Source organism: Salvelinus sp. IW2-2015, linkage group LG15, assembly GCF_002910315.2.
Source record: "Salvelinus sp. IW2-2015 linkage group LG15, ASM291031v2, whole genome shotgun sequence".
NCBI lineage: Eukaryota > Metazoa > Chordata > Actinopteri > Salmoniformes > Salmonidae > Salvelinus > Salvelinus sp. IW2-2015.
This window is the reverse complement of record NC_036855.1, coordinates 61,114,086-61,125,384: the sequence shown is the minus strand read 5'-3', so window position 1 is coordinate 61,125,384 and position 11,299 is coordinate 61,114,086. Positions and strand designations below refer to the sequence as shown.

Below are 11,299 nucleotides of genomic sequence, written 5' to 3'. Positions count from 1 at the left end.
GCATTAATACAATCAACAGCTTTCCTGACTTCATTATGATCTTTTAAAAAATGGTGGTGTCGTCAGARAATTGTGAACATTTTATCTCTTTGTCTTGTATCTGAATACCCCTAAAACTATCCTTATTTATATGAAGTGCCATACTTGTGTGACCAATAAAAATAAGAAAGGAGAAATTGGGCATCCTTGTTTAATTCTAATGTCGAATCTTTGTGAAGTTCCATGGGATCATTTAACAGAGCTGTTACTATTATTGTAAAGTGTCTTAATTACACTTTGAAAATATTGACCAAAACCAAAAAATCGAAGAGTCTCAAAAATAAAATAATGTTCAACTGTATCAAATGGCTTGTAAAAGTCTACAAATAAAATAAAGCTATCTTCCATAATATGCTCATTGTAGTCTATCAAGTCCAATACTAGTCGAACATTATTACATATATYTCTGCCCTTCATAAAACCCGACTGGGTATCGTCAATGATTTGGTCAAGACCTTTTTTAAGTCTTTCTGCAAAGATGGATGCAAGTATCTTTCCATCATTGTTCATTAATGTGATTGGTCTTCAATTTTCTAACATCATASAATCTTTGTTTGGTTTGGGTATTACAGAAATTAGGCCCTGTGTCATAGAAACAGGCAGGACCCCGAAATCAATTGCCTCCTTAAAAACATTAAATATAAATTCAATAATATCCTCCTGAAAATATTTATAGAATTCACTGATAATGCCATCATTCCCTGGAGATTTGTTCTCTTTTAACTTGCTGACACATTTTTTTATTTCATTAATAGAAATAATTTCATTACAAAGCTTTTTCAAGCAGAAATTTGCTTCCTGCAACACAAACTCAAAAAAGTTCTGGGACACTGTAAATGTAACAACAATCGAGCTGTTATGACATATAAATCCTCGAACCCTCGACCCAGCGACCGACCACAAATCACTCCAGAAGCATCGTTACCCATGCGCTCCACAAACGCGGAAAGCAGAGCCAATGGAACCAACTCAAGTTCAAATGCCGCGATACGTTCCACTGATGAAACGGCTATTTAACTGGCGCAACACCGCCGCTAAACATATGATAGAACATATAACACGGTTTAACACAAGCCATGGAGAAAAGAAACACCAACAGCCATGCACAGAAATAGGAACTCTGTCATTCCATGACCACAAGATAACAAAATTGAGATACTCAATAAGCATATCTACCGGCACTTCCTACCACACCACCACACAACACATCAGCTCCCGTCAATTCATGCACACGCGCACCCAACCTACAGCAACCATACCCATCAACTCACAAATCCCCAATCAATAGGTGCAAAATACAACCTCTACATAATCATAATCCCGGCTAAAGAGCAACATGGACCTTCTTTCTAAAAATTATCTACGAAATTGTTGAAGAAAACCTATTACTATGCCTGTTCAACCTGAGTTTCTTTCGGTGCGCATGATATTCCACCGAAACTCTGGAAGCAGCTCGGATACATTTACCCGTCTTCAGAGCGAGGAGACACTCTATAACCAAACTGCACAGCACACTACTCATGACTAATATACTCGAGGCCGCTAGAGATAGTACTAGGCTCATCCGGAAGCACAAGTCGAACACACAGATTTACCACACACATAAAAATACAACCTGTAGACAATTCCCTAGCGGCTTATTGACGAGCAAATCTGGGTCAGCGAGCGTAGTCATAGGGGTGCACCGTTCTGCCTCGAGAGCCGCTTCCAGACTCTTGAAGTCTCCTAAGACAACGCGTATATCCTTAACCGCGCGATCGATAAGCAAGCAATTAACATGGTGCCAGCGGTATAGCGCATTTGGACCTCGGGCCCAAAGCTTCACCTGTACAATTCAACGAACATCCTATGCAGACAGCCACGTAAGATCGAACTCGATTTAGCACTGGTTGAGAACCGGTATCTCTCAATATGTATGTATCCACATCCGCCAATGGTTCATCCCCAACTACTTCTCGTGGAATAGAATAGTTCAGTGTGAATGCAACAGTGGAAGGATGTGTGTGTGTCCGAGGAGTTGGACTTCAAAGCCATCGCTATTCATGGGCCTCTGGACAGGTACTACGACTGGGAGGGAGTGAGCACGAGGTTCAATTCTTAGGTGGCCTACCGACCTCCTCACACGCGATAATGGCGTTGCTAGGGAAGCCCATCCAATTATGCACCGTTCTACTTGGCCATGACGGCGTGGCACTCTCGTACATGCCACGTCTCGAGGCTGACGACACCATATCACTCACACCTAACTTCTGCGCGCCCTTCTTGTGACCACTTTGTTAACAACCCTCCAGACGAGCTTCAATGCAATACAACTCTCCTTCCGTGGCCTCCAACTGCTATTAAATACAAGTAAAACTAAATGCATGCTCTTCAACGATGCTGCCTGCACCTGCCCGCCCGTCCAGCATCACTACTCTGGACGGTTCTGACCTAGAATATGTGGACAACTACAAATACCTAGGGGTCTGGTTAGACTGTAAACTCTCCTTCCAACTCAATTCAAACATCTCCAATCCAAAGTTAAATCTAGAATGCTTCCTATTTCGCAACAAAGCATCCTTCACTCATGCTGCCAAACATACCCCGTAAAACTGACCATCTCCTACCATCCTCGACTTCGGCGATGTCATTTAAAAATAGCCTCCAATACCCTACTCAATAAATTGGATCATCGTCACCAGCCCACGTTTGTCACCAACCGGCGCCTTGCTTCATACCGTCGCCAAACCTTCGACCTGACCTCCAGGTCATGTCACCACACCTCGTCGCAGGCCGACGTAAAGTCCCCCCTTATCTCAGCTCGCTGTGTCACCATACAGCACCACCTGTAGCACGCGCTCCAGCAGGTATATCTCTCTGGTCACCCCCAAAGCCAATTCCTCCTTTGGCCGCCTCTCCTTCCAGTTCTTTGCTGCCAATGATGGAACGAACAATGACTGAACGAACTACAAAAATCTCTGAAACTGGAAACACTATCTCCCTCACTAGCTTTAAGCACCAGCTGTCAGAGCAGCTCACAGATTACTGCCACCTGTACATAGCCATCTATAATTTAGCCCAAACAACTACCTCCTCCCCTACTGTATTTATTTATTTGCTCCTTTGCACTCCATTATTTCTATTTCTACTTTGCACATCTTCCACTGCAAATCTACCATTCCAGTGTTTTACTTGCTATATTGTATTTACTTCGCCACCATGGTCTTTATTGTTACCTCCCTTACTCACCTCATTGCTCACATTTATATATACTTATTTGTCTACTGTACTTCATATTTGACTATATTGTTGGATCATTCACGTCCATGTGACTCTGAGTTGTCTGTATTTGCCAAAACGTCGTTTGTACACAATATCTTGGACGCCAGGTCCCAGCATATTGTATTAAATGAGAACTTGTTCTCAACTTGCCTACCTGGTTAAATAAAGGTGAAATAAATAAATAAGACTTTTGGAAGTCTTCATCTATGAATTTTGCACAGTCTTTGACAGAGTCTAGAAAGGCAGATATGTCACTAGTAGGACAGGCATTACTGGTATAAAGGTTACCATAGAATTCTGAAACATATTTTGAAATATCTTTGGGGTTTTCATTTTCTTTGCCATCTATATTGAGCTTATGAATAGATGTAAATTCAGAATGTTTTCTTTCTAAATTGTAAAAGTATTTTGTATTTTTTTCACCTTCCTCCAACCATCTCCTTCTTGATCTTTCAAATGCCCCTTTTGCTCTCTCTTCATACATTRGGTCCATTTCTAGTTGTAAAGCGAATAACTGACACTTTCCTTCTTCATCAAGGTCCTCCATAGAGATTAGAGAAAGTATTTCCTTATCAAGTTTATCTTCCCTCAATCTTTTAAGTTCAGCAATTTCTTTACCTCTCTTCATGGCTGTTTGTCTTATTTCATACTTKATTAATTCCCAATATTTCCCATAAGACTTAAATAGTTGGGCTTTCCTCCAATTGTCTTGTATAATATCTTTGGCATCCATCTTGAAATGATKATCTTCCAACAGTCTACTATTGAGTTTCCAATAACTCCGATTCAGTTTAACTTCAGATCCATTCATATTTAAAGATAACAATATAACTTTATGATCAGTAAGAATTGATGGTTCAATTGATACCTTGACTACAGAATTATCTAATGAATTAGAAATCAACCAGAAGTCAATTCTTGACTGTCTGGACATGTCCTTGTTACTACAAGTGAATTCATTTTTATCAGGATATTTAGATCTCCAAATATCTACTAATCCAAGACCAAGACATAGGTTATTAAACTCAGGATTAACTATGCTGGATCTGTTAGGAGGGGGATATCTGTCAATCATCACATTAGATACAGAATTAAAATCTCCACCTAAGATAATTTTGATATCCTGAAATACACCTATAACTCTATTAATTTCTTCTTAAAATTCTTGAAATAATATCCTGTTGTTTTGTTTGTTGTTGGATGCATAAATATTCCCTAATAAAAACATTTCACTGTTGAAATTTACTGTTAAAATTAACCAATGTCTAGAGTGGTGAGTCTTACTACTGATGGCCTTCCCTTTAAATGCACCTCTTAAAACTGCTACACCTGCAGAGTGGTTGTTGCCATATGATAACCAGATATCGTTACCCCATTGAGTTTTCAAAAAGATAGATCGGAAGAACAAGCATGAGTCTCTTGTAAAAAGTAAAAGTCTGCATTAAACCGTTTGCAATACAGGAAAATAGCCTTATGCTTGAGTAAATTACGAATACCGCTGACATTAATTGAACAAAGAGATAAAGACATAAACTTCAACCAACAACCTTGTTATGCTAATATAATATATATATATACATATATACATATATTACATATATAATATATATGTAACTCAAAAGGATTTCCATCCCATTATTAACCTCTCCAACAAAAAACAAACAAATATTGGTCATACATTTACCAAAGTATTCTTACTCCCACAAGGGGGAGATATTGTGTAGACTTTACAATAAGCAGTTATTCACCTATAGTTAGTGTTTAGTTTACCAGTTCACTGTTCGGCCTTTTCTCATTCAAGTGTTTGTGTACATTTTTATAATAAAAGGATGCTTTTCACCTGGTAATCAGTTTTTTGTCCTGACAGTTCTGTCCGAGTTAGACTCTGGCTCTCACTCAAATGTTCTGATTTGGCCGCATTTCTTTCCCATCGATGATCACTCTTGCACCGATAAAAAATGCAGTTTTCCCTGCCTTTCGAGCTGCAGCCACCATCGGCCACAGTTTCTCTCTTGTCACTTTGTCTGCGGAGGTCAGATCCTCCGTGAACCTCAATGTTTGCTTGATGAGAAATTCACAATTCTTCGCTCGCCTCCAAAGAAGATCCTTTGTAGATCTGTTGGTGAACCGGATGATGGTTGTCCTCGGTCTCTTGTCTTGATCCTTAAGTCTTCCCAAACGATGGACGATGTCTATATTTTCCTGAAGTTTGGCTTTTGATTTGGGAATGACAGCTCCACAGATGTCAACAACTCTGCATTTGATGTCCTCARCCGCCTGCTCTGGAATTCCATGGAGCCTCAGGTTCCACCTGCGCTGGTATCTCTCCGCCTCATTCACCCTTTGCTCGAGTTCAGCCACCTTCTTTTCATTTTCCTGGCAGATAACTTCCACTTTCTTCATGTCACTTTTGAGGGTTTTCACTTCTCCGAAGATAAAGTCAACAGATTTTTGAATGGCCTCAATTTTCATCGTATTCTCCCTAACCGTGACCTCCAAGCCATTTGCCCTTTCATCTATCTTTCCTGTCAAAAGCATTACAATATTGTTTTGCATCTCAAGAAGTGACATTTCTCTTGGCCTCTCATCTTTTCCCGCTGGGGCTTGACTGGAGTGCCGGGGTCGTAAGGTAAAGGCCTGAGCTGGGGGCTGGAGGGCGCAAGTTGTGAGCATTGTTGTCCGTGCTCACCACATTTTCATCACCCATTGCAGTATTTCCCCCCCACAGTTACATTCTGAAGAGGAGTACCCAAAATCATACTATCTTTTGTGGTTAATTGTCCATCTGACGATCTCTCCATTTCTTTTCCTTTTGGTTCTGGTTGTGGCAGTTTACATGTACGTTCGACAAGCTCGTTTTTGAGCTAGCTAGCTTATCAGGCTATCTAGTGTTGTCGCAAACTTAGTTTTAGAGGTGAATAACTTGCAAAAAGTAATCAATTACTTTGGTAAATYAASTAAACCATATTCATACAGGGTTTTAATATAAATATATATAAATAATCCAATGGTCATAATTGGGTAAGGAAATCCAATAATTCCTTCAGTTTCCAAAACAAATTATCTGCACTGACCGCCATCTTGCGCGCCATCCTCATGTTAAATTAAATATCCCATTTGTTTAGTGTTAAACTTATCAAACAACCCAACATTCGCGATCCGATGCTAACCAGTCTTGCTAACTAGSTAGGTTAGCAAACCGGCCTGCGTTGTTGGATTTATAGGTATAGACATAGTCCTCCAGTCAAGAGGCTAGTTAGGTAATTTAAGGTATGTTGGCCTACCTACCATATGAATCTACTGATGGAGGGACAATAGGCCTAATATATGACCAAAACACTCATCATAGTGTGAAAAGGACGCTAGCTAACATTACTGTAGACTTTCTGATATGTTATGGTGTTTGATACAGTTGAATCCCMCATGAAAAAGTACCACTGGATTACTACACAAAACCTATACATGTTGTAGAAGTGACTATGTAGAGACTTATAGGGATTGTGTAGTGAATGTGTAGTTCATGCACTACTCAAGATACACAAGTAGAGTTTTGTAGATTTCAGTAGGAAAACCATAGTGTTTCAAGTAGTAATCGTGTAGTTTTACTACTTGATGTAGTTAGTTAATAAGTAGTCAAAACACAACAGCTTTACTACACAGGCTTTTCAATAGTAATCAGGTAGATTTTTTACAACTTTATGTTAGTAGTAAATAAGTATCACAACACTACAGCCAGACTACACTGGTTTTTCGCGATCGCAGAAGAAGACATAACAGGAAGTATTTGGTTGTTGTTGTTGGCTAGCTACTGTTTTTGACAATCCCGAATGTAATCATCTTCCATCCTTCATCATCCTGGCGTCCATAACCCTTATGCTGGCACCATCTGTAAATCAACTTTCCATCATGTTTCATGAATACGTTCATGTCGTTGTTTAGCCGTGTATTTAACTTTTAACCACATCAAAAAGATTGCTAGCCAAAACGGTCTTAGGCGTTAGCCGTTGTCATAGAGATGTAATTGAGTTTAGCCTAGCTCTTTGCTAGCACCATTGAAATGTAGCTACAGTATGTAGCCTCATGATACCTAATAAGTGTGTTTGTATGCAAATGTACAGTATTTTCATATTGGTATTCTTACCCATTCTACTTACCTCTTTTGACATGTTGCCAAGGTGGCCCTCGACATAAGAAGACTGGAGGCCATTGTTGGTAAGATTAACATTGTTTATCAAATGTTTTTCTTTGTTGTCTTATGTTAGCAGATGATTAATAATAGCTTATAATTGTATTACTACACAATGCCTACATATTACTGCTGCGTATCTTTATTTTCTAAAAGTTACGTTGTGGAGAAATGTGACTGCAACAAAAAAGAGGATCTGAAGATAGTTAAACAATCTCRGACAAAACATGAYGAGAAACAGAGGGTTAAATACACAACATGTAATTGATGGGATTGGAACCAGGTGTGAAGGAAGACAAGACAAACCAATGCAAAATGAAAAATGGATCAATGATGACTAGAAGGTCGGTGACATCGACCGCCGAACACRGCCCGAACAAGGAGAGGGACCGACTTCAGTGGAAGTCGTGACATGGTCAACATTATGAGACCTAGAGAACAGCAAAAACTTGGTTTTATTTGCATTTAACACTAATTTAAGTCAAAGCTGAATGAAGASAAGACTTCAAAGGGTTTAACAAAAAAGTGTAACTATGTAATTTAATATGTAATTAATGTAATAATAATAAAAAGTTCAATAATGTGCACTGGTCTAGTAGTGACACAGTAGTGAAACAAGAAGATGTCAGTAGTGATTTTGAATAGATAAACAGTAGTAAATGTTTTCAATAGTAATTCTAAAGGGTTTATTTAGGAGATTAAAAAGGATCAGGAGCAATTCAGTAGTGACACAACACTACACACACAGATGGCACTGGCAGTAGTAATTAAATAGGGATTGAATAGGCATACAGTAGTAATGTGTAGGCGTTGTGTAGTAATCCAATAGTGAACATGTAGGAATTGTGTAGGTATGTGTAGATTTTAAGCAGTAGATACCCAAAAGCTCAGTAGTTGCACAGTAGTCATTAAGGGAGAATTATGTAGTGATTTGAGTAGGAAATATGTAGTGTTCAACAGTAGTGAAACCCAATGTATCACTCATTACTACCGGTACTTAAATTACTACATAAATCACTACTGGTTTACTACACATCTCAATAGCAATCAAGTAGTAACACCAGTAGGTTTTGTGTAGATCTTGAGTAGTAGTGATGAGTAGTACTTCAGGATCAAGGGGACAGCAGCTAGTATCAGTAACACACTCTTATGTTTCACAGGGAAAATGGCAAGCAGTTTCTTCAAGCTGTGGTCACCTAGGAAGCGCAACATAGGAGTCCTGTCTCTTAGTGGAGTATGGTCATTTGCTACAGCAGGGTTTTTTCTGAACAGAGAGCACGTCACCACAGGAGCMCAAGTCAGGAGGCTGTACCCTGCCAGTTATCCCAGACAGACAGTGACAGATCCCAGTGTCCACAGCCTCCAACACCTATTAATTCGTTAGGGGTGTGCTATCATTGTACCCCCTTTTTGTCTGTACTTATTTCAATAGTGTTACCAACCTTCAATTTCTCTCACAGTGAAGAGTTCCCTGATTTACGCAAACACAACAACTGCAAGGCCAGTCACCTCATACCTTCCCTCTATGCCAAGCTGTGTGCCCTTCATAAAGTCTGTTGGCATGGTAGCCGGAGACGAGGAGTCCTATCGGGATGGGTCACAACGGCATTTGTGGTCTGTGTRTTTTCACAGTGAATTGGTATGCCTGCTACCTATCTTGCTGGAACTTCAATGCATTTTTTGAATCTAATGGCGGTCACCGTGAAATAGATATTCTAAAGCTACTACACATATTGGAGCATCACCCATTCCTTATAAATGTGTTATACAGATAAAACCTAGATGAAAGAGGATCAACTGCAGTTTTCAATTCTGCCTTGAAGTGAAGGAAAGTGCTCTGCAGACTCTTAATAGCAGAGTTTCCCAATATTCCACCTTTTTGTGTGTAGAGAGGAGAAGTATTGAAAGGAAAGAATAACACAGAAGCCTTTGCTTTGTGATTGCTGTTGGTTACCAAGGTTTCATTTATTTAAGGCCATACATTTATACACAATCTCCCCACAGACCTGGATGCCAGCAAGGTACAGAATGATGGGAATGTCCATGGACATAAGTATAGAAATGTCATTGCATCAACCACCCAGTTGACTAGGTACCAGACCTACATATCTACATTCTAAACTGTTCAAGTGAGCCAGTACTTACCATAGTCTCTTGTCAGGTCCGGGCAGGTCAGTTTGATGAGCGCCACGTGTCATCGTCACGTGGACGGGCCTGAGCACCTGAGGGCTGAGCCTGCCACCTGGCTGTTTTTGGACGGAGCGCCGGGAGGTGTAGCTGGTGGTGGACGCCCTCAACGTCCTGCAGGGGTAACTCAAGGGACAGTACAGATGACTGACAAGGAGCAGCAGCTGCTCATTCATGTGAGGAAAACACAGTCTGCATCACACACTGCTTTGGAGAAATGTTTTTATTTGTTTAATTTCCTTATTCTATCACTGAGATGCATAACACTTGTTTCAGAGTTCACAGGATCACTTTCTGTTCGATATACCAGTATCCCCCCTCTTGACCTGTGCAGGAATGGCCAGGGATTGGCCAGATGCACAGGGCATTTGGTAAGTATAATGTTTTGATAAAAGCACAACTCTAAAACCAAACAATAGAAACTATTTTAGAAGTGCTGAAACCTATGGAGATAACCCGTTGGTCTGGAAAGGCACAACAACCAGGAGAACTTCCTGTTGTGGATCAACTAGGAGGACCACACCCGGGTCATCTAGATAGAGAAGGGCAGCAACATGAAGAGGGTGTTTGAGAGGTTCTACAGGGGACATGAGGGGAGCCCAGCAGAATCACTGATTGGATTCATTGCCTACACCCACACGTTAACTGTGTCTTAAATGACACTTAAACCTTTCATGCTTTGTTGTGTCTTTTTATGAGCTGTTGTTGACATCACCACCAGGTGAAGAGGCTGATCATGGAGAAAGGCTGGGAGTTCATGTGGAGSGAGAGGCTGGGTTACATCCTCACCTGCCCCTCCAACCTGGGCACTGGACTCAGGCCAACCAACCTCGTCTTAGCAAGGTCTGGCCCTTACCACCTCACTCACCTATGGGTTGACACATGAACAGTCGTATGAAGAAAATGTGCTAAGGGGATCCCTGTGCTGAGCTGTCCTCAAATTCCAGGATCCTAAATTCTCTGTTTGTTTTTCTGTTATTTRTTACTGGGATGCTCGTTTTCAGAAGATGCTGGACAACCTGCTTCTGCAGAAGCGAGGTATGGACGGCGTGGACTCCGCAACTGTGGCACAACCGTTGACATCTCTAACCTGGCCAGACTGGGTGAGTCAGAGGTAAGACACTGCATCACTACACCACAGAATAGAATGCAGTGACAGTGACAATCATAATCAGCTTTAATAGGTAGTTGTAGAGAGTGGAGAAAGAATAGGTTATGTGTGTTTGCATGTTGTATGTAGGTCCAGCTTGTTCAGAATGTGATTGATGGGGTTAAATACCTGATTGCGTGTGAGAAGAGACTGGAGAGAGATCAGGATATCCGAATCCCTGCACCCATCTCACAGTTCAAGTAGAGAGAGACTGGCCTTGCAGATGCCCCGACTTGCGATTTTACATTCACAAACAATATACTTCAATAAAGCTATATAAATCCAAATCATTAATTGTGGTCCTCCTTTAATTTGAATGTATTGATATATAGCTGAAGAGTTTATAGCTGCTATTCAGGACTTTACCTGAACTCTTCAGCTATATATCAATACATTCAAATTAAACTTGGGGATTGACCAGTAATTGTTGTGTACTATACAAAATGAGGTTGTGTCCTACTGCCCTATTTTCCGAG

At 40.4% G+C, this 11,299-nt stretch overlaps 1 pseudogene; it reads left to right on the top strand.

Annotated features, from left to right (window-relative positions):
* The first annotated feature begins 9,078 nt into the window (after window positions 1–9,078).
* On the top strand, window positions 9,079–11,027 carry LOC111974449 (creatine kinase U-type, mitochondrial-like; annotated as a pseudogene).
* Window positions 11,028–11,299: the final 272 nt, after the last annotated feature.